The 21,740-nt window shown below is 45.3% G+C and overlaps 1 long non-coding RNA gene across 1 annotated transcript in view; it reads left to right on the plus strand.

The window, feature by feature from the left end:
- The first annotated feature begins 230 nt into the window (after window positions 1-230).
- Window positions 231-21,740, plus strand: part of LOC135202062 (uncharacterized) — a 145,334-nt gene continuing 123,824 nt past the window's right edge. The window contains exon 1 of the long non-coding RNA XR_010311664.1: window positions 231-356. This is a non-coding gene — a long non-coding RNA (uncharacterized LOC135202062). The remainder of the gene's footprint in view (window positions 357-21,740) is intronic.

Genomic DNA, 21,740 nt, shown 5'->3' on the forward strand with positions numbered 1-21,740 from the left:
ACATCCAGGCAGGCTGGTTCAAGATATTTAATGGCCATGTTCCAGCTTTGCCGCAAGTACTAATTCCTAATGTAAAGGACCGAGGGTTTGTATATTGTTTAGGAACAATCCCTATGTAAAGAACTTCAGGATTGTGTGTTTGGGGAAAATACAAATTACTACATTTAAAATTTGTAAAATTTCAGATATTGCATTTTAATTTTTTGTAAGGTGAATGTCTGTGATTTGTTTGCAGGATTTTTGTGGGCCCTAATGTATGTGACATAAGGTATAAATGTAACATCATTGCTCCAGACACTGAATACCACATTGAGGGAGGAGACAGAGTACAAGATATATCTTCACAGAATACAAGGGTATGAAATATTTTTCTAGTAAATTTTCTTGTTTTTCATTTGTAAAATGTAATAAATAAAGTCAACATTTTTAATCAATTACATATTGTGTTGAATCTTGTCATATTTTGTTTGTTCCTACACAATATACAAACCCTCAGTCCTATAGACTTGTCACTGACCCTTGTTACACAAAGGGGAAAGGTAGCTAGCAAGGCTTATCACAAAAAGTAGGTTTGTATATTAATTATTAATATCAAATGGTATATGCAAAACATTTGAGAAACAATAAAAGAAAGATTCCACCGGGAAATCATGATTAACGACCAGTCAGCAAGAGCTCACACACATACATCTTCTTTCGAAGATGGCTGGAAAGAGGATGGTCACAAGTAAATTTGAGTGTTTACATCCAGGCAGGCGGATCTCCCCAACTTGTATGTGTGTGAGCTCTTGCTGACTGGTCATTAATCATGATTTCCCGGTGGAATCTTTCTTTTATTGTTTCTCAAATGTTTTGAATATACCGTTTTATATTAATAATTAATATACAAACCTACTTTTTCTGATAAGCCTTGCCAGCTGCCTTTCCCCTTAGTGTAACAAGGGTCAGTGACAAGGCTATATCTACACCCTTATCACTTAATCTCACCTTTTAATGTAGGGGCATGACAAGTATATTTATTTGACAATTATGCTTGCACTTTGAAGAATTTATTAGGAAGAAACTTCAGAGGTTTACCCTTTGTTTTTTCTCTCCCAGTATTTCCCCTTCTCCGGCTTTCAGAATTCTTGAGGAAGCTGACACAGTTTGAGTTTGTACTGTCTGTGTCAGTTCCGGGCGAGGGATCCATTTGGGTTGGAGCTTCAGCTCTAGGAGGAGCTGAAACCAGTTGCTTTTCGGCCAATTGGGGGCCACTAATGCTACTTGTCCTGTGAAGGATCGTAGCTTGTGCAAGACCTTCATCAGAAGATTCACTGGAGGGAATAGATAAATCTTCTGCCAATTGTTCCAATTTATGGACATCGCATCTGTGGCAAAGGCTAGAGGGTCCAGGTTGGGAGCCACATAGCATGGTAGCTTGTGGTTAGACTCTGTTGCGAATAAGTCCACTTGAAGGCCCGGGATTTGATTGTAAATCCACTGGAATGAATTCTTGTCCAGGGACACACTGATTCTAGTGAAGTACAGTGGTCCCCCCGTATTCGCGGGGGATGCGTACCAGACCCCTCCGCGAATAGTTAGAATCCGCGAATGTTTGTAACCCCCTCCAAAAATACTCATAAAACTTAGCTATCCTTAACATGCAAACACTTAAGTAGCTAAAAGGACCATCCTTCATCAAATATACATAAAACATCATATTATGGTTCATATTAATCTTTGAAATATTATTAATACTGTTTTAAAGTAAATCTTACATTTTATGGTTATACATAAAAGGGATTTTGACGTAGAAAAAATCTATTTCTGGGTGATTGGCTCGTGTCGCCCTATGAAATATCCTTAAGTTCATTATTTCTAGGTAAAATTAATCTAAAATTACCAGAGAAAAAATAAAATCAAGAAAATGTCAGTAAAACTGACTCGCTCACTCTATAAAAGGAAGTGTCGGTATGGAAATAGGGGTGAGTGGGATCACTACCACGAGTCATTTACCATTTAGACCTTCCAACATAAAATCCCCTCCTGAGAGAGCTGATACTAAAGGGTGATGCGGCCGCTACTACTACTACTACCGACGCCACGCGGACAGCAGCGCCCCTAGCGGTCATCCTTAATCTATGAACATCTTGTCCTGAAGGGTGGGTAAAAGGAAACAGGGTGGGTTTCATAGGGCGACACGAGCCAATCACCCAGAAATAGATTTTTCCTACGTCAAAATCCCTTTTCTGGGCTCAGCTCGTGTCGGCCTATGAAATTGTACCAGAGAAACAGACAAGATGGGAAAAAGGACAATGAAACCCAATAGTAAAAAAGGGATTTTGACGTAGGAAAAATCTATTTCTGGGTGATTGGCTCGTGTCGCCCTATGAAATATCCTTAAGATCATTATTTCTAGGTAAAATTAATCTAAAATTACCAGAGAAAAAAAAACAAAATTAAGAAAATGTCAGTAAAACTGACTCGCTCACTCTATAAAAGAAGTTTCGGTATGGGAATATAGGCGAGTGGGATCACTACCACGAGTCATTCACCAAATAGACCTTCCAACATAAAATCCCCACCAGAGAGAGCTGATACTAAAGGGTGATGCGGCCGCTACTACTACTACTACAACCACCGACGCCACGGACAGCAGCGCCCCCCTAGCGGTCATCCTTAATCTATGAACATCTTGTCCTGCAGGGTGGGTAAAAGAAAACAGGGTGGGTTTCATAGGGCGACACGAGCCAATCACCCAGAAATGATTTTGATTTTTTCCTACGTCAAAATCCCTTTTCTGGGCTCAGCTCGTGTCGGCCTATGAAATAGTACCAGAGAAACAGACAAGATGGGATAAGGACAAATAAATTGAAACCCTTTTTAATAGTTAAAAAATAAAGAGATATATATAAGTGAATCAGGGGACATTACAGTATACAAACAAAGTACTTAAAAGCTAACTTATCCTAAACAATGGTATGATAAAGAAAGCAATCAATATAAAGTATTAAAATTAACTTATATTAGACATAGTAATACATATAGTGTATGGCAAAACAATAAAGAATATTACAAAAAAAATATACAAAATCATGTGTTTCTACCCTAGCATAAAAATATGGGTAGAACACTGAATACATTATATGTACATAACGTGGGTGTCCCTAGCAAAAAAATAAGGGGCAATCCACCAATATGATTCTAGCGGCTAAGGCTAGAGTATTCCGAGTAGCATGGCAATAGGGTGAGGCATGTTGGACGAGGTAGGTAGAAAGGAGACCTGGATCTATACTACAACTACTGTGCAGTATCAGGAGAAACAATGTTTCCGGCTGCTACTGCAGAAAATTTTAAAGATTCCAAGGACTTCAGGTAATGACGTTTAAAGACTGTCGGGTGATTTCCATCCAGTATACTTTTAAGATCCTCAAAGTTCATATGTTGGAAGTAATTAATTGAGGTGGCTACTCCTCTGATGTCATGTGCTTTTGGAAATGAATCAGGGTTGGCTTGTTTAATGAAGTAAAGGATCTGTTGTCTGATTCCTTTCACTGATAAAGTGCCACCTTTTTCTCTCATAGAGAACCTGAGGATCTAGAGGATGTACGAGATAGAAAGGCTCGTAAAGTTGATACTGGGCAGAGAGAAGGATCTTGCGGAAGTGGGATGACTTTCCAAGGAGCCCACCTTGCAAGGGGATCCTCATTTTTAGCTAAAAAGCTAAGATCCGGAGAAAGTAGAACTTCTCCTGAGGGGAGAAATTCCACATGCCCCGCATCTCTGGATAGAGCCGACAGTTCTGAAATTCTGGCTCCTGAAGCCAGGCTTAACAAAAATAACGTCTTTCTAAGAAGCATTATGAATGTGCAAGACGAGTTGTCAGTATCTGAGGCTAGTTTTGAGGACATCATTTAAGAACCATGAAACTGCAGTAGGCCTTTGAGAAGGTCTAAGTCTAGCACAGGCTTGGGAATAGACGTAAAGTAAGATTCTGTAGGTCTATTTGGAAACCCAACTGAAAGATTTTCTTCAAAGCCGATTTGTGAGTAGTAATGGTGGTGCTAGCTGCTAAGCCTTTTTCAAACAAGGACCTGAAAAAGGATATAGCTAAGTTAACTGTCATGGTTGTAGTGTTTGATTCCTTTCAGGAAGGATGCTAATTTTTTTAACAGCCGAGTCATATTGTCTAATTGTTGACTCTCTTTTTATCTGATTCTAGAAAGAGGATGTTTTTGGTGGATCAATGTTAGCATCTTTTTTAAGCTGCAAACTTCATGAAGTCCATAAAGTTAGGGTCTGAAGAATTCCTGAGGAAGCGAACACAGTTCTCATTTGTACTGATTGCGACAGCTTGGGATTGGGAATCCGTTGAGGTCGGAGACCCAATTCCAGAAGCAGCGGATACCAGTTGCTTTTTTTTGGCCAGGTCTGGAGCAATCAGAGCTACTAGTCCCTTGAAAGTCCTCAGCTTGCTCAAGACTTTCAAAAGAAGATTCACTGGAGGAAAAACATAGATTTTCCTCCATTGATTCCAATCTAACGACAGGGCGTCCGTGGCATAAGCCAGAGGGTCCAGGTTGGGGGCCACATAGCAAGGGAGCTTGTGGTTCGCTTGTGAGGCGAAGAGATCTACTTGGAGACCTGGGACTCTCCGGCATATCCACTGGAATGACCTCTCGTCTAGGGACCATTCTGATTCCAGAGGGACTGACCGGGACAAAGCGTCTGCTATCACATTTCTTACCCCCGCCAGGTGAGTGGCGGACAGGTGCCATCTGTGTTTGTCTGCTAGCGCAAAGATGGCTATCATGACATGATTCACGTGTTTGGATTTGGACCCTCCTCTGTTGATGCAAAGTACTACTACTGCACTGTCCAAAACTAGTCTTAGATGAGACTTCTTTGGGGGAAGGAGTCTCTTCAGGGTAAGAAATACTGCCATTGCTTCCAGGATGTTTATGTGAAGTTGGCGGAACTGAACTGACCAAGTCCCCTGAACTTGCTTGAATTGAGAATATCCCCCCCATCCGGACAGGGAGGCATCCGTGTGAATGGTTAACACTGGAAGGGGATATTGAAGGGGTACCAATTTGGTAAGATTCTTCACTTTTGTCCATGGACGGAGCTGATTGCGAAGGATCTGTGGAATTACTGACAACTTGTCCCGAGATTTGACGTTTGTTCTCGATCGCCAAACTCGATTTATATCTTTCAGCCTTGCTTTCAGGAGGATGTCTGTCACTGAGGCAAACTGAAGAGAACCTAGGATTCTTTCCTGGTTTCTCCTTGATGTTTGTTTGCATTTGAGAAATTGTCTCACAGACTTGGCTATTTCTTTTCTTTTGATCACTGGAATTGACAGATTGTGGGAGGACAAATCCCATTGGATTCCTAGCCACTGAAAACGAGACTCCGGAGTGAGTCTGGATTTCGTTTTGTTTATCTGGAACCCCAGATGTTCCAGAAATTGTACTACCTTCTTCGTGGCTTTGAGGCATTCCTCGACCGTTGGTGCCCAGATCAACCAATCGTCGAGGTACGCTGCTACCATTATCCCTTGAGTTCTCAACTGTTGAACTACCACTTCTGCTATTTTCGTGAATACCCTGGGGGCTACATTCAGACCGAAGGGCATCACTTTGAATGAGAACTTCTGATTTCCATAGTTTTGAAGAAGCCTAGGAATGGACGGAAGTGTCTGGCTATAGGGATATGATAGTATGCGTCTGTAAGATCGATAGAGGTTGTGACGGCCCCACGGGGAAGTAAGGTCCGTACTGAGAGATGGTGAGCATTTTGAACTTGTTGCAACGAATGAAAGAGTTTAGCTTTGACAAGTCTAAGATTATCCTTCTTTTTGTTGAGCCTTTCTTTGGCACGCTGAACAAGCGACCTTGAAATTTTAGATGCTTGACTCTCGCAATAGCTCCTTTCTGAAGGAGTTCCTCTGCATAATCTGTCAACTCCTTTGATGGTACTTGATAGAATGATTTGATTGGAGGAGGATCTTTGATCCAACTCCAACCCAATCCTTTGGACACGATGCTCTGTGCCCATTTGCTGAACCCCCACCTGTGACGAAGAAGGAACAGCCTCCCTCCTACCTGGGGAGCCTCACTGTTGTTGAGCGGGTTGAGCTCCGCGCCCTCCTCTGAAGTGCTTGCCTCTTGCAGCTCTTCCTGTGCCACGCTGGCGAAAGTGACCTCTCGCTCTGCTCCCCCTAGAAAACCTGTTGAAGGTTGGGTAGGCCTGGCTTTCATACATCGAATTGAAGGCTGGCTTTGAGGAGACAACAGGAGAATGGGCTGTGTCTGCTTTGAGGTTGACGGCTGTCCCTGTTGTGTAACTGGGACGGCCTGAACGAAATGTTGTTGCTGCTGCTGTTTTTGATAGGGTTGGAATCTCCTACCCGTTTTCTTTAACTTCTTACCAGCAGCAGGGGCGGTCTCTTGTTTCCTCTTGGAAGAGATGCCCCATCTGGCTCTAAGGCTCTGGTTAAGCCTAGCAGCCTCGTGGTGCACCTCATTCACAGAGGCCTCTGGGAAGAGGTCCGCACCCCACATGCTGGAAGCTAGGAGTCTATTAGGCTCATGCCTAATAGTTGCCTCCTGCAAGACATGCTTTCGGCAGTTCCTTCTGGCTAAGAAGAAGTCAAAAGCATCGGCTTGAAAAAAAAAAAAAAACCGTCTTGGAGCTGGGATTTAGCCAGTATTTTGTTTTGAACAGCGGTTCTGTAGCATAGGACAGGGCAGCCATCTCCGTAATGATAAGGGAGTTAAGAGACCTCCCAAATCTTGTACGGGCATCGAATTCTGCCTGAATAAGGCTATCAGGCAGTCTCGGGAGCTTCTCGCCAAACTGATCCATCGCGCAGTCTGGCTTCAGCTTACCTACTGAGAAAGTGGCAGGTAGGTTCTCCCACAATTCTCCGAAGGATGGGAAGAGTGTAGATGTAGATTCCGCCTCCCTCAACTGTGGCATGGGCTCGTCTTTGAGGACTGCCTGTAGAGTCGCTTCTACTACCTTAGTAGCGAACGGAAGAGAAGCCTCCTCCTCCGTGGCGAAGATAGTAAAGGGGCTCTTGAATACCTGGAGTTTGGTATTAGTACAGTCCCAATCCTCCAGGCAGTGAACCCATTCCCTCTGTGCATGATCCCTACTATATAACACAGTCTCTCGGGAGATCTTATCCTCTCTATTGAGAGGAGTCAGTCCGGGAGGGTAGAACTCGAAGTCCTCAATCCTTCTAGTTCCACACTCCGGGATCGAAATCATGCCATCCTTGAAAGGTGGGCTAAGGCGGTCCAAACTCTCCAGGGATTATCCATAGAGAAGCTTGGTAGGATTCAAAGGAGGTAGCTGTAAGAGACCAGTACCTGCTACAGGGGGGGGGAGCTTGCCTGAGGGGCCTGATTGAGGCCAGCAAAGCGGTCGTCATGCTCTCTAACTCGGTTAGAGAGGTCTTGGATGGACTGACCAGATTGGTTGATCGTACTGAACAGCTGGGCAAACATTTGCTCAAACTTGGTACCAAGAGAGCCAACCATCTCTCCCACTTGTTGCATCACTACCGCTGAGAAAGTGTGGGATCAAAAGAGCTAGGTCCCGCCACCCCCACCCCAACAGGAGTTACCGGAGTAGATCCGGTAGATGCCAGAGAAAGGCGTTGGCTCGGCTGGAGGGCGCGAGCCTTCTCCTTCAGAAGCCTTGCTTCTTGAGCTCTTTGAATAGGAAGAGCTAGGCTTCGTTTTCACCGCGTCTGCGTAGGAAGTCGTAGACTTCCTAGCTGAAGAAGACGACGACTTCTTAGAAGTCGTCTTATGTAGGGTCTTCTGTTCTCTCTGTCCCTTCACCTTTGGGGGTACAGAGAGAGTGGGAGAACGAGCAGGGATCTCAGATCCCGTGAAGCCTTGGAAGGAAGAAGAAGAAGGAACAGGGGAAGAAAGGGTAGGACCTTGAGCGCCCGACACACCTACCTCAACCAACAAATCCTCTGCACCTACCGCCATAGGCTCGAGATTAAGGTCCAGGTTGGCCACATCTGGGACCGGCTCCTGCGTCGAGACGGACCCGAACGCCTGCTGCACCTCCTGCTGAATAGAAGCTATGAGTGGGGCTGCCGAGATGGGGTCCACATACCCCGTCGCCTTGCCACCGGGGAAGATCTGGACGGCCAGCTTCTTGTCCAGCATATAAGGCTGGCCCTTGGCGGCGTTCTTCCCGAAGCCGCCCACCCAAGCTTTCAGGGTTGCCAGAGCGACTTCCTTCACGGCGGCAGCCTGTAAGAGAAGGCGATATGAAGCTTCTAGCGGCGGAGATACGGTTTAAGAAGCTTAAAATTTAAAACTAAGGGTTAGTGAATGATAAGACGAAGAGAAATGTCCAGGAGTTAACTTACCCCACCCAAAGCTGACTCACGAGGTCATAGCAGATGGTACATGCCTCCGGGTGCCAAATGATCAGCCCGTTGTGGTTAGTGGCACACGGGGCGTGGGTCCTACACTCTTCATGGGCGCAGGGGTCGTACAACGTAGCGTTGCAACCTGGAACCTGGCAGTTGGTAGCCTGTAAGTGGAGAGATACATGCGTATCAGAGTGCACACTTACAGCCTAACATAGACTCCGCTGCATGCCGGAGCATGTAAGTTAGATTAAACTAGAGCCCCGCCGTAATACGTGTGGTTAGCTAGGCGGTTGGTGGGGGTCTGAGGCTTACGCCGGAGACAGGAAAAAGGTTCCAACCAGGTGTGGTGAGGAGCCATGAAACCACGACGGAGAACGACAGAGATAGTACATAAGATTAAATTAAAAACTAAAAGTCATCGTATCAGTAAGGGTATATCCGTATAGAATGAGGTATAATACTTTCCGGTCTACTTAGAAGGAGTGCCCTGGGTAAAGGGAGCGAAGCTCTCCTCCGGTAGCGAAAAAACAGGATATAGTAGGCAAGCAACAGACCACTAGTAATTTCCCACCTCGCCCACTGGCGGAGCCAGGTGGACCTATAACCGAAGGGGCTCCCGGCTTCAGCGGGGGCTCCGTCCGTTAAGGTAGGGGAAGGATGGGACTGGGGAAAAATGGGGGGGGGGATCCCGGCGTGAACACGGCGGACGAGAGAGAGGGGGGGTGGCCTACCCCCCCCGTCCCTACTACTACCCGCTCGGTAACCCGGTACCCGAGACAAGTGGTCGCCCTAGACCCCAGCTGGTACGGAACTCCTGGCCTACTCGGAGGGAGAGGGAGGTAGGCTACGGTGGTTGTCGTGACAACCAAGGAGATCCACCAGACCCCTCCCTATCACATGGTAGGGAGGGAAGGGGGGAGGGTAAGGTGCTTAAGGGACACGTGATCGTAGGTGGCCTAAGCCGCGATAGCAACACAACCACAGAGGGGCCACGTGAACCAGCCTGTACCAACACATGGCACAAAGCACCTAGGCTTGCCTAACACCCTAGATAACACTGATAAATAATACATCGTAAAAGAAAGAAGAGACACTTTTAGTAAAAGAAAAAGAAGCCCAGGAGGAGGCGAACTGATCCGAAGAACAGTCGACTACTCGGAGCCAGCAGTAGCCGATGAAGAGCAAGAGCTGGGATGCTGGGCCAGAAAAACACAGTATAGCCCTAAATACCAAACTAAGAGAAAATGGTAAAAGGGCTGTGTCCTAACTATAAAATCGATGTAATAAAACGATGAACGTAAATATAAAAAGCCCATAAGCATAAGATGTCCCAGTATGGGAGACCGGGAAATCTTATAACACGAGGCGGCACACGGCCGCCACGAGCCAACGGGAGGACCGATATGACCTATAAAAAGGAAAATACTGGTCCCTGGAAGACTGGAATATCAAAAATTACTACTTATGAGGCACTTAACTTAGCCGAAGCAATTGCAGCACGTTCCATCGTAATTAGGGATAAAATCCAGCGAAAAACAACACAAGGGAAAAAGAGCACCTAGTGTCGTAGAGCTAAAGATTAAGGATGTCCGCTAGGGGCGCTGCTGTCCGCGTGGCGTCGGTAGTAGTAGTAGTAGCGGCCGCATCACCCTTTAGTATCAGCTCTCTCAGGTGGGGATTTTATGTTGGAAGGTCTAAATGGTAAATGACTCGTGGTAGTTGATCCCACACTCGCCCCTATTTCCATACCGACACTTCTTTTATAGAGTGAGCGAGTCAGTTTTACTGACATTTTCTTGATTTTATTTTTTCTCTGGTAATTTTAGATTAATTTTACCTAGAAATAATGAACTTAAGGATATTTCATAGGGCGACACGAGCTGAGCCCAGAAATACGTACATACGTATTATGTACGTTCTGCATGACTTAGGTACGTATGTGAAAATAATTCAGTCCCCCCATAAGTATTCAGTCATGCACGGTTTCTTTCATACTGTTACTATTTGAGACATCCATTTTCTTTTTACAAGGGAAGCAAATGTATGTGAAATCAGAAGCGATAGAGAAAGAAAGAACAAAATTTGTATGAACATTAAACAATTGTTTTACGCTAGTACAACATATGTAAACCGGGTACTCACCAGTGATGAATGTTGATTAAAGATGATGATGATGAATTAGCCGTGCATCCGATGAATGACGATGAAGATATGACTGCACAGCTAAGCAGAGGAGTTACATATCCTCTGAGGTCGCCTCTTCACCTTCAGGAGGCGCTTCGCGAGGCGGTGACTCAGGCGATTTGGGAGGCACTTCTTCAGGCGATTCAAGAGGCACTACTTCAGGCGATTTGGGAGGCTTTGTAGGGTCTTTCTTCGTTCGTGTGATGAACATTGTGATTGGCAACTGCTGCCGTTGCTTCTTCATGGTGGTGAGAGCTTGATTATAGGGCTCCAGTGCTGTGTCTAGAATATTAGAAAACTTCAAGGAGCGCTCCATGTAAGGATCCCATGTTGCGACAAACTCCTGGAGGTCGTTTACCATTTTTTTAACTTGGGACAGGCGTTCCAAAGTCAGGCCCTCCTCCTCCTCCTCCTGATCCTCTCCTGAACCTGGAGTGTCTTCTTCCTCGCTGGCGGACTTCGTCAGCTCTTCCAAGTCCTGGTCGGTAAGGGGGTCAGAGTGGGCATCAATGAGGGTGCCGACTTCTTCCTCGGTGATATCGTCAAAGCCCTCACCACCAAGAATTTTTGCCAATTGGACTGCCTTATTAATGGCTGAATGCTGGATTTCCTGGGGAGAAAAGCCTGTATAATTATGGACACAGTCTGGCCACAACTTACTCCAGCAGGCATTCAGTGTCTCCTTCTTCATGTCCTTCAACGACCGGTCAATGACAGACAGACACGTGGCAATCGTGAATTTACGCCAATAATCTTTCAGCGTAAATTCACAGCACGGTCCATTGCATCAACAAGGTGCTGGAGGGAGTTCCCGGTGTAGAGTGCCTTGAAGGCACGGATGACGCCCTGATCCATAGGCTGGAGGAGAGAGGTGGTGTTGGGAGGAAGGAACTCAAGCTGGACTCCTTTGGAATAAAGATCGAGAGGGTGGCCACCAGCGTTGTCCATTATCAGCAAGACCTTGAGTTGATGTCCAAATCTGCCAGGTATTGCCTAACTTGAGGAATGAAACTCTGGTGAAACCAGTACTCCGTCAGGACTTTGGTGATCCAGGCCTTGGGATTATGCATCCAGAAGACGGGCAGTAACGCCTTGTTCTTGTTCTTGAGTGCCCTGGGATTTGCAGCCTTGTAAATGAGGCCTGGTTTCAGCATGAAACCAGCCGCATTCCCGCACATCAGGAGGGTCACCCTGTCCTTTGGTGCCTTGAATCCGGAGGCTTTAGCTTCATCCTTCATAAGGTACGTCCGGGACGGCATTTTCTTCCAGAACAGGCCAGTTTCGTCCATATTGAACACCTGTTCTGGGCAATATCCTTTCTCCTGGATTATTTTCATGAAGGCCTGCGGATATTTTGCGGCTGCCTCTTTGTCTGCAGATGCAGCTTCCCCATGTAGGGAAACAGACTTTAGATGGAACCTTTTCTGGAACCGGTGGAACCATCCTTTGCTAGCCTGAAATCCTTGGGGAGCTGAGGACGGTCCCGGTTGTGGTTCTTCTTCTTCGTCTTCCTCTTCAGGAGCTGGTTCTCCAAAGCCCAAGAATTCCAACGTCCCTTCTTCATCGCCTTTCAGTGCCTCCACATCTTCGGCTTCGGCTTCCTCTTCCTCACCACCTTGTGAAGCAGTAGGAGTTGATAGCTGCTGGTAGATCTGTCGTGCTTTTTGGCGTATGATGTTGGAGCCAAGGGGCACGTTCTTCTTCCTGCAGTCCTTTATCCAGAACGCGAGTGCAGATTCCATTTTCACAATGGTTTTGTCTCTCACTGTGGACACAGCCTTTGCGGTGCCATAGAATGTCATACTAACATTTTTTCTTATTTCATTTTCTTTTTTCTTTATATATCTAACTGTGCTCTCATTCACTTTGAAATGGTGGCCGACTACAGCGTAACTTTTTCCCTCCTTCAACATATCGAGAAGTTTCACCTTCTCGTCAAGCTTCATTACGGTCTTCTTTCTTTTAACTTCTTGGCCAGAAGCCTTAGAAGGAGCAGGGCGCTTTTTAGGGGCCATTTTCGGTACGATGCACACAGATATTTGCTGATACGCACAAGAGCTTTGCTTTAACGTTCGCGTATACCCGTAAGTTTCTGCACAGTGAGGCTGCTGGGTACTAGATGCGCGATACCCACAATTCCATCTCCGCGAAATGGGGCCAGGGTTCAACCAATCAACACCAAGTGTACAACCAATGAGCGACAAGGAAAATGAATGCTGCTCCTGGATTGTCTGCTGTGCAGACAACAGCCAATAGCGTTTTAAATATCATTTCGTTTGGGTACTGCTCAAAGAAGGCGTCACGGCATCATAAGATTTGTTTATCTGCGGAAAGTTGGCTTGGGTAGAGCATCTTTTAATAAGAAAACCCGAACTTTGATTACCGACATTTGCTGTGTTTACATGAAAGTATTACAGAACTGTAATATTTGAAAATTAATAAAGCTTTTTTCATCATAAAAATTTATTTTGTCACGAAAATATACTCATTATGTACGTATGAAAAATACACGTACATGTACGTACTGCGTGTCGCAGACAGAAAAATACGTACCCTGCTACAAATATGTATATAATCATTGTCTTACGTACTTTAGATATGGTCTGCATACTTTTATTATCATCCTAAAACAATTTATGTACGTACGTACATACATATCATAATTAGAAATCATCTTAAAAAATTTCATAAAATGTACTGCCTGCACAATGCGTACCCAATTGACCCAATATGTATTTATGTAAGTTCAATGGCAGTGTTGCTAAACTACAGCATTTCACGCTAGATCTGGAGTTTTCAGATTTAATCTAGCACCATTGTTTTCCAATTTGCGCGGTCACGCAATCCTAGAGATTTTTATGATTATCTAACGTGAAATTTGGCGTGTTATCGAAGGTAATGAACAAATTATTAATAATATACTAACACAGTGGTGCTTAAAAATCTGCCCTGACGCCAATTTTACAAAAACAACAACTGTCACGTGTGTGACACACCTTTGAATGTCTTTGAGACAAACCCTAAGGCTATAATTATAAGATTAGTATAGGGGTTGTTTTTCATTTCCAGGTACTGCTTAAATCTCCTTCCTACATCCACCCTGCCCTTGATCTCTCTCTCTTTTCTACATCTTACAGTTATCCAAGCAAGAGGTTTTTTTTATGGGATAACATAGGCCCTCCAATTGCTTTTTCATCTGGAAAATATTTATTTTGTATACAATTTCCTTTCTCGGCTGTGAAGTTGATGTCTATCCGTGGCTGTGAGATGACCAGGAATGACATGTAAGTCAGTGTCAAAGTAACTACACTTCAGTCAGACCAAAACTTTGTTGCCATATCGTATTCAAGCAATACATATTCTGTTATTGTTTCCTATCTATCAGTTTGTGTTTGTGTGTGTGTGTGAGAGAGAGAGAGAGAGAGAGAGGAGAGAGAGAGAGAGAGAGAGAGAGAGAGAGAGAGATGGCTGTACGTATACGATTGTTTATTTTCTCAGTTGCCAAACTCACTCTGTTATGCTTTATTTCATATTATGTTGCTCACCAATTTATACCTACGATATTTTTATTCAATTCATTACATCAAGATTTATAAGGAATGTCTAATAAACAGAATAACCATATCATTATGAAATGTCCTTGAACGAATAGTAAACACATAAAAATTCGCATCCGCGAATAGCCGGGGATGACCACAAATAATTATGTATATGTTCCACAGAGAAAGCCGCGAATGGGCGAGTCCTTCCGCGAATAATTTCTAGATAGGTTCCAAAGAAAAATCCGCGAATCAGTGAGTCCGCGAATCCGGAGAACGCGAATACGGGGGGTCCACTGTAGTCCTGGAAAGTGCGTCCGCGATCACATTCTTGACTCCTGCCAGATGGGTTGCTGACAGATGCCAGTGACTCTTCGCTGCCAAAGCAAATACAGTGGTTCCCCCCGTATTCGCGGGGGATGCGTACCAGACCCCCCCGTGAATAGTTAGAACCCGCGAATGTTTGGAACCCCTATAAAAATGCTAAAAACAGCCTATTTTGTTAGTTAAAACTAAAGAAAAACCCACTAAAAATTTTCCTACATGGTTTTTTTAATAGTTTTATAACAAAAAGTGCATTTTATGATGAAATTCATCAAAATAACCAGGAATTTGTGGATATTTATCATAGAAAAATACCGCGAATGCGCGAATTTTCCGTAAATAATGCAGGGAAACGTTCCCGAGAGAAATCCGCGAATGTGTGAGTCCGCGAATCTGGAGAACGCGAATACGGGGGGTCCACTGTATTGCACTCAGCACGTGATTCAGCTTGCTTGACCTGGAACCTCCCCTGTTTATGCAATGTACCACCACTAGGCTGTCTGAGACTATCCTCACATGGCTGTTCCTGGCCGGAGTTAGTCGCTTTAAGGTTAGGAAAACTGCCATAGCTTCTAGCACATTGATATGGAACTGGCGGAACGTATTTGACCCTATCCCTTGAACCTTCTCGTGCTGAGAGTATCCCTCCCAGCCACTCAGTGACGCGTCTGTATGAATTGTCAAAGATGGCGGAGGGAATTGCGGTGGTACTGCACTGGTTAGGTTCTTGTGCTTCGTCCATGGGCGAAGCCTCTTTGCTAGTATGGGTGGAATTGCCAAGATCTTGTCTCTGAGATTGTTGTTGGCTCTCTTTCTCCAGACACGATTGATATCCTTCAATCTGGCTCTTAGTAGGACGTCCGTTATTGATGCAAACTGTAGTGAACCGAGGATTCTCTCTTGAGTATGATGAGAGGCCTTTTTGTTCCTGAGAAACTGTTTTGTAGCCGCAGCTATCTCCCTGGCCTTCCTGGGTGGAAGGGATAGCTTGTGTTTTTCTAGGTCCCATTGGATTCCCAACCATTGAAAGTGGGAAGCCGGTTCCAGCCGAGATTTCTCCTTGTTTTTTTGAAAACCCAGAAACTCCAAGAGTTCTGTTACTTTGGCTGTCGACCTGCAGCATTCCTCGATGCTGGCTGCCCAAATGAGCCAGTCGTCTAGGTAGGCTACCAACATTATTCCTCTGGTTCTCAGTTCTTGGACTATCGTCTCTCCTAGCTTGATGAATATTCTGGGCGCAGTGTTGAGCCCGAACGGCATGACTCTGAATGAGTAAGCTTTGTTCCCTAGCCTGAAGCCTAGGTATGGAGAGAAGTTCCGTGCTATTGGAACATGATAGTAAGCGTCTGTAAGATCTATAGAGGTGGTGACGGCCCCACGGGGAAGTAAGGTCCGCACCTGCGAGACCGTCAGCATACGGAACTTGTCGCAAAGAATGTATGCATTGAGCCTTGACAAGTCCAGAATCACTCTTCTTTTGTCAGAGTCCTTTTTTGGAACAGTGAACAGATGTCCTTGAAATTTAAGTCTCCTTACTTTCTTTATGGCCTTCTTTTGTAGGAGATCTTTGGTATATTCTACCAGGTCCGCTGTTGGGATCTGGAAGAAGTTTATTGGTGGTGGAGGCCCTTCCTTCCATTTCCACCCCAGGCCCTTGGAGATTATACTGTGTGCCCATGGACTGAAGGTCCAATGGTCTTGAAAGAGATATAATCTCCCTCCTACCTGCGGTCTCTCACTGGTTGGCTGCAGGTTTGTACCCTCTCCCTCCTCGGAATTCTCTACCCCTTGAGCTGCTTCGTAGCCGGGAGTGGCCTCTGGCTCTACTGCTACCGGCATGCCTATTGTAGCTACGAAAAGATTCCCTAGCTTTATAGGCGGGGTTAAAGGCGGGGAGGTCATGATGGCTCTGGTGGTTGAGTGTTGCTGGGCCGGCGGAGTCTGTAGCAGAACAAACTGCTGCTGTGGCTGGGCCTTTGATGTTGAGGGCTTCCCAACTTGGGATACTGGGACTGCCTGAACAACCGCCTGAGGTCGAGAGGACTTAAAGGGCATGTACCTTCTCGACCTCTTCTTTGCCCTAGCTTGCTGTCCTGGTGCTTCAAACTTCCGTTTGAAGATACGTCCCCACCCGACTCGGAGGCTTTGGTTGGCTCTAGATGCTTCCCTCAAGACATTGTCTACTTCTTCTTGAGGGAACAGGTTTTCCCCCCCCAGATTGATGCCTTTATCAACCTGTTTGGTTCATGCCTGATGGAAGCCTCCGGCAGGACGTATTTCCTGGAAGCTCCTCTTGCTATGCCAAAGTCATATAGGTCTGACTGGTAAGTCTGTAATAGACTTTTCGTCAAGACCTGGAACACTTGTTCGTCTTTATAGGTTGTGGCTACCAACTCCATTGAGGTAACGGAGTTGATAGACCTTGCCAGTCTCGACCTAGCCTCAAATTCTGTTTTTATCAGGTTCTCCGGAAGCTTGGGTAGTCTGTCGGAGAATAAGGTTGAGGCACAGTCCGCATCCAGTTTACCTACCGTAAACGTGGGCGGAGCTTCGTGCCAGAATTCTCTAGTGGCAGGGAGGAGAAGGGAGGTAGCCTCTGTCTCCTTTAAAGCCGGGAGAGGTTTATCCTCTGCTATGGCTTAGAGAGTTAACTCCGTCACCTTGTCGGTGCAGGGCGACGGGACTCGATCCGGTGTCACGAACATGGTGTATGAGCCTTTGTGAGGCGTTAACCTGGTGTTAACGCACTCCCATTCGGCCATGGTGCATGCCCAGACAGCTTGGGCTTGGTCCCTCGGGAAGATCACAGTCTCCTTTGGGACCTTGTCCACTCTAACTAGCGCGTGCTCCGCTAGTCTGGCAAACCCGAGGAAGGGGAACTGGAGACCTTTCGGGTAAAACTCGAAGTCCTCCAGTGGCCGGGTCCCGCACCCTTCAATGGTTAACTTCCCATCTACTTATGGGGCATGCATAGCAAGCCGCCATGGATTACTTTTGTGGAAGGGTAGGAGCTTGGAAGCATCCGGCACTGCCATAGCCAGCGGCGGAGATCCAGAGTGGAGAAATCAGACATCATGTCCTGTAATGGTTTGATCTGCTCAGCCACTATGTCAGAAACTGACTGGCCAGAGACCTCAGGTCCAGAGGTGCGTCGCAATGACTCAAACCTCTCGTCTACTGCCTCCCTAACCTTCGTCAATAGAAGGTTAGCGAGTAGTTCGTGGTCTACGCCGGACTCCGTCGCCTTGGGTTTCGCGGACTTCGATCTCGATCCCTTTGAAGGGAGAGAACCCTTGGCAGCAGGCGACTTGTCATACGATGTTGACGGCCTTGGGGCTGGAGATGACTCAGTCACCGCTGACGGAGTCGGCTTTGATCCCTTGGGGAGGGATTTCGGTCTTACAAACTTCACCTTGGGACGAACCGACAGTGAGCTGTCCCAAGCAGGGGTGGACTTAGAGAAGCCCCGGAAAAAAGAGGTAGAAGGAGGAGTTGGGCTAAGGAGACTACCTGCCTCACTTACCTCGCCACTTACCTGCTCTCCCAGGGACATGGGTTCGGTGTGGATGTTGATGGCCGCCACATCCGCCATCAAATCCTCTTGGTCGTCCGGATGGCAGCGATGATTGGGGCTGCCAGACGTGGCTGGACTGACGCCGAAGGGGACCCCTTGAACAGAAGGGTTCCCAGGCTGGTGTCCAAGATGTAGGGATGACCCGATGGCGCGTTTCTCCCGTACCCGGAGACCCAGCGGTTCAGGTCCGCCTTGGCGCTCTGGCGGGCGTCCTCACTCGTCTGTCGGGGAGGAAGGGGAATTAACCTTCCCGACATAGGAAACCAGATTGTTGAACAATATTGTCATATGGTTTATTACTATTTTCATCATGAAGAAAAAATGGGGGGGGGGGGTGTTAAGATGCTTACCTGGTCATTCATAAGGAGCATCACCATCTTGTAACAGATGGTGCAGGCCTCCGGGTGCCAAACCATATACAGCAGCTGTCCCTCCTCAGCTACAAAAGGGACGGAGCAGTTCGCATGGGAGCGACACACTTCGTGCCCCACGGTCTCGCCGAGAGAGGCGGAGCACCACGGCGACTGACAGCGCACCTTCTGTAATGGTAATTATTAATGAGTATCAGCCTCAAGGAGTGCCGGAGCAGCTCCGGCGAGGGTATGGAACTTAAACTAGATAAAGTTCAAGACTTACTCATTAATAAAGGGATTTTGACGAAGGAAAAATCTATTTCTGGGCAAGGGCCCATGTCGCCCAGTGAAATATCCCTTCAGTTCATATTTCTAAGGTAAATAATGCTAACATTACCAGAGAAAAATAAATGAGGGGGATGTCAGAGTATCCTGACTCGCTCACCGTAAATAAAAAGAGGGTGTCGGTATGGTACTGGGGCAAGTGATACCACTACCACGGACCTCTTGTCATTTAGACCTCTCCTCCACCAAAATCCCCCTGCTAGAGAGAGCTGGTACACAGCCCGCACCAGCAACTACTACTACTTGCTCCCCCACGCCAACACCAGCGCCTCTGGGGCCATCCTTGACGTTAGAAGATCAAGCTTGGGCACAAGGGCGGGAGAGAAAACAGGGTGGGATTTCACTGGGCGACACGGGCCCTTGCCCAGAAATGATTTTTTTCCTTCGTCCCCAAAATTTCCTTTTTGGGCTCAGCCCGTTGTTTGCTTTGTGAAATTAAGTACCAGAGAATTAAGCCACAAGCTTGGAGAAAAGGTTAACATTTAAGAGGTAACAAGAAAACACAAAAAGAACAAATATGAGTAAATCTAGCTTAAATGTTTTAAACTTGTCATATAAATTCTTAAAAATAATGGCATAGTGACTTATTGTTAGCCTTAAAATTATGTAATAGGACCTTTAATAAAGGATTTTGACGTAGGAAAAATCTATTTCTGGCGATTGGTTCGTGTCGCAGCGAAAATATCCTTTAATCCATTATTTCTAAGGTAAATGTTACTAACACATACCAGAGAATAAATAAAATAAAGAAAAGGTCAGTACAACTGACTCGCTCACCCTCCAAGAGGGTGTCGGTATGAACACTATGGCGAGTGAGACCACTACCACGAACCGCTTGCCAATAGAAATCTCCCACTACAAAATCCCCACTAGAGGGGAGCCGACCCACAGAGTGGGCAGCAACTACTACTACCTCCCATCCCATGCTGCGATTGCTGCGCCTCTGGTGGCCATCCTGAAGTTAGCAGACAATCTTGAGCGATGGGATGGGCAGGGCGGGATTTCGCTGGCGACACGAACCAATCGCCCAGAAATAGATTTTTCCTTACGTCAAAATCCCTTTTCTGGGCTCAGTTCGTGTCTCTGCGCGAAATCGTACCAGAGAAATAGCACAAGATTGTAAAGAACAAAATAAAACAGACAAAAAAGGGTCTCAAATAAAAGATAACATAAAATGAAGAAATATAATTGCTAATAGATATACATATACACAATGAGACAAAATAGAAATATTACTTAAAATTAACTTAAGGTTAATAATATTTCTTAAAATTAACTTAAATTTAACATATATATACAGGGTTTACATGGAATATATGTTGAGATTAGTATCTGTGTATAGTTATTATGTACAAAGAAATCAAAGCAATTATAACAATAAACTGAATAGAACAAACTTCAACAATAATATAATAAAGGAATGTATATGACTTAGTATACAAAACCTGTAACCATTGTAAATATGATGTGTCACCCTAGCATAAAAGTAAGGGGATCACATCAAAGAGATCATTATATACAATCAATTGTGAGTGACCCTAGCAAAAAAATAAGGGGCACCCACTATACCATCATAAGAGCAGCTAAGACTCAAGGTAAACGTAGATGAACATGGCAGGTATAGACGAACTGTTGGTTGAGATAGGTAGAAAGGAGAACTGGATCTTCTACTAAAGATTAAGCAGAGTCGGGGGAAACTATGTTACCCGCCGCAACTGCTGAAAATTTCAGAGCTTCCAAGGACTTTAAGTAATGACGCTTAAATACTGTCGGCGATTTCCATCCAGTATACTTTTTCAAATCATCGAAATTCATGTGTTGGAAATAGTTAATTGAGGTGGCTACTGCCCTGACATCATGTGCTTTAGGGAAGGAATCAGGATTGGCTTGCTTAATAAAGTACAGGATCTGTTGCCTGATGCCTTTAATAGATAAAGTACCACCTTTTTCTCTCTTAAAGAGAGGACCCGATGAGGGATGCAGGATGTCCTGGACAGAAAGGCTCGTTAAAGTTGATACTGGACCACAGAGAAATAATTCTTGTGGAAAGGGGTTTACAACCTTCCACGGTTCCCCACCTCATCAAAGGATCTTCATTCTTTGCTATAAAACTACGTTCCGGAGTAAAGTAGAACTTCCCCTGTGGGAAGAAATTCAACATGATCCGGATCTCTGGATAATGCCGACAGTTCTGAAATTCTAGCTCCTGAAGCCAAGCTTAATAAAAATAGAGTTTTCATACAATCAACTTACCTGTCAGATATATACATAGCTAAGACTCCGTCGTCCCAGCTATGTATATATCTGCCAGGTAAGTATGTATGAAACTTTATTGTAACATAACAATATCATTTTTCTTAAGAGCATTATAAATGAACATGTGTTATTATCTGTTTCTGAAGCCAGCTTTAAAACATCATTTAAGAACCATGATACTGACGTAGGCCTCACTGAAGGTCTAAGTCTAGCACAAGCTTGGAATAGACGAGAAGTAAGAGTCTGTCAAGTCTATGCTGAAACCAAATTGAAAAATCTTTTTCAAGGCTGACTTGTTTGTCGTAATAGTGCTAGCTGCTAAGCCTTTTTCAAATAAAGATCTGAAAAAGGATATAGCTGAATTGATTGTCATGATTCTAATATCTGATTCTCTCAGGAAGGTTGCTAACTTTTTGACTGCAGCATCATACTGTCTCAAAGTTGAATCTCTTTTATCAGATTCCAAGAAGAGAATATTTTGAGGATCAATATTCGCACCTCTTTTAGCCGCAAACTTCATGAAGTCCATAAAGTTAGGGTCTGAGAATTCCTGAGGAAGCGAACACAGTCCTTCGTTTGTACTGACTGGGAGAGCCTGGGATTGGGAATTCGAAGAGGACGAAGACCCAGTTCCAGAATGAGAGGGTACCAATTGCTCTTCGGCCAGTCTGGGGCTACTAGAGCCACTTGACCCTTGAACGTCCTGAGTTTGTTCAGCACCTTCAGGAGAAGATTCACTGGAGGGAAGACATAAATCTTCTCCCAGTTGTTCCAGTCTA

Source organism: Macrobrachium nipponense, chromosome 30, assembly GCF_015104395.2.
Source record: "Macrobrachium nipponense isolate FS-2020 chromosome 30, ASM1510439v2, whole genome shotgun sequence".
Lineage (NCBI taxonomy): Eukaryota > Metazoa > Arthropoda > Malacostraca > Decapoda > Palaemonidae > Macrobrachium > Macrobrachium nipponense.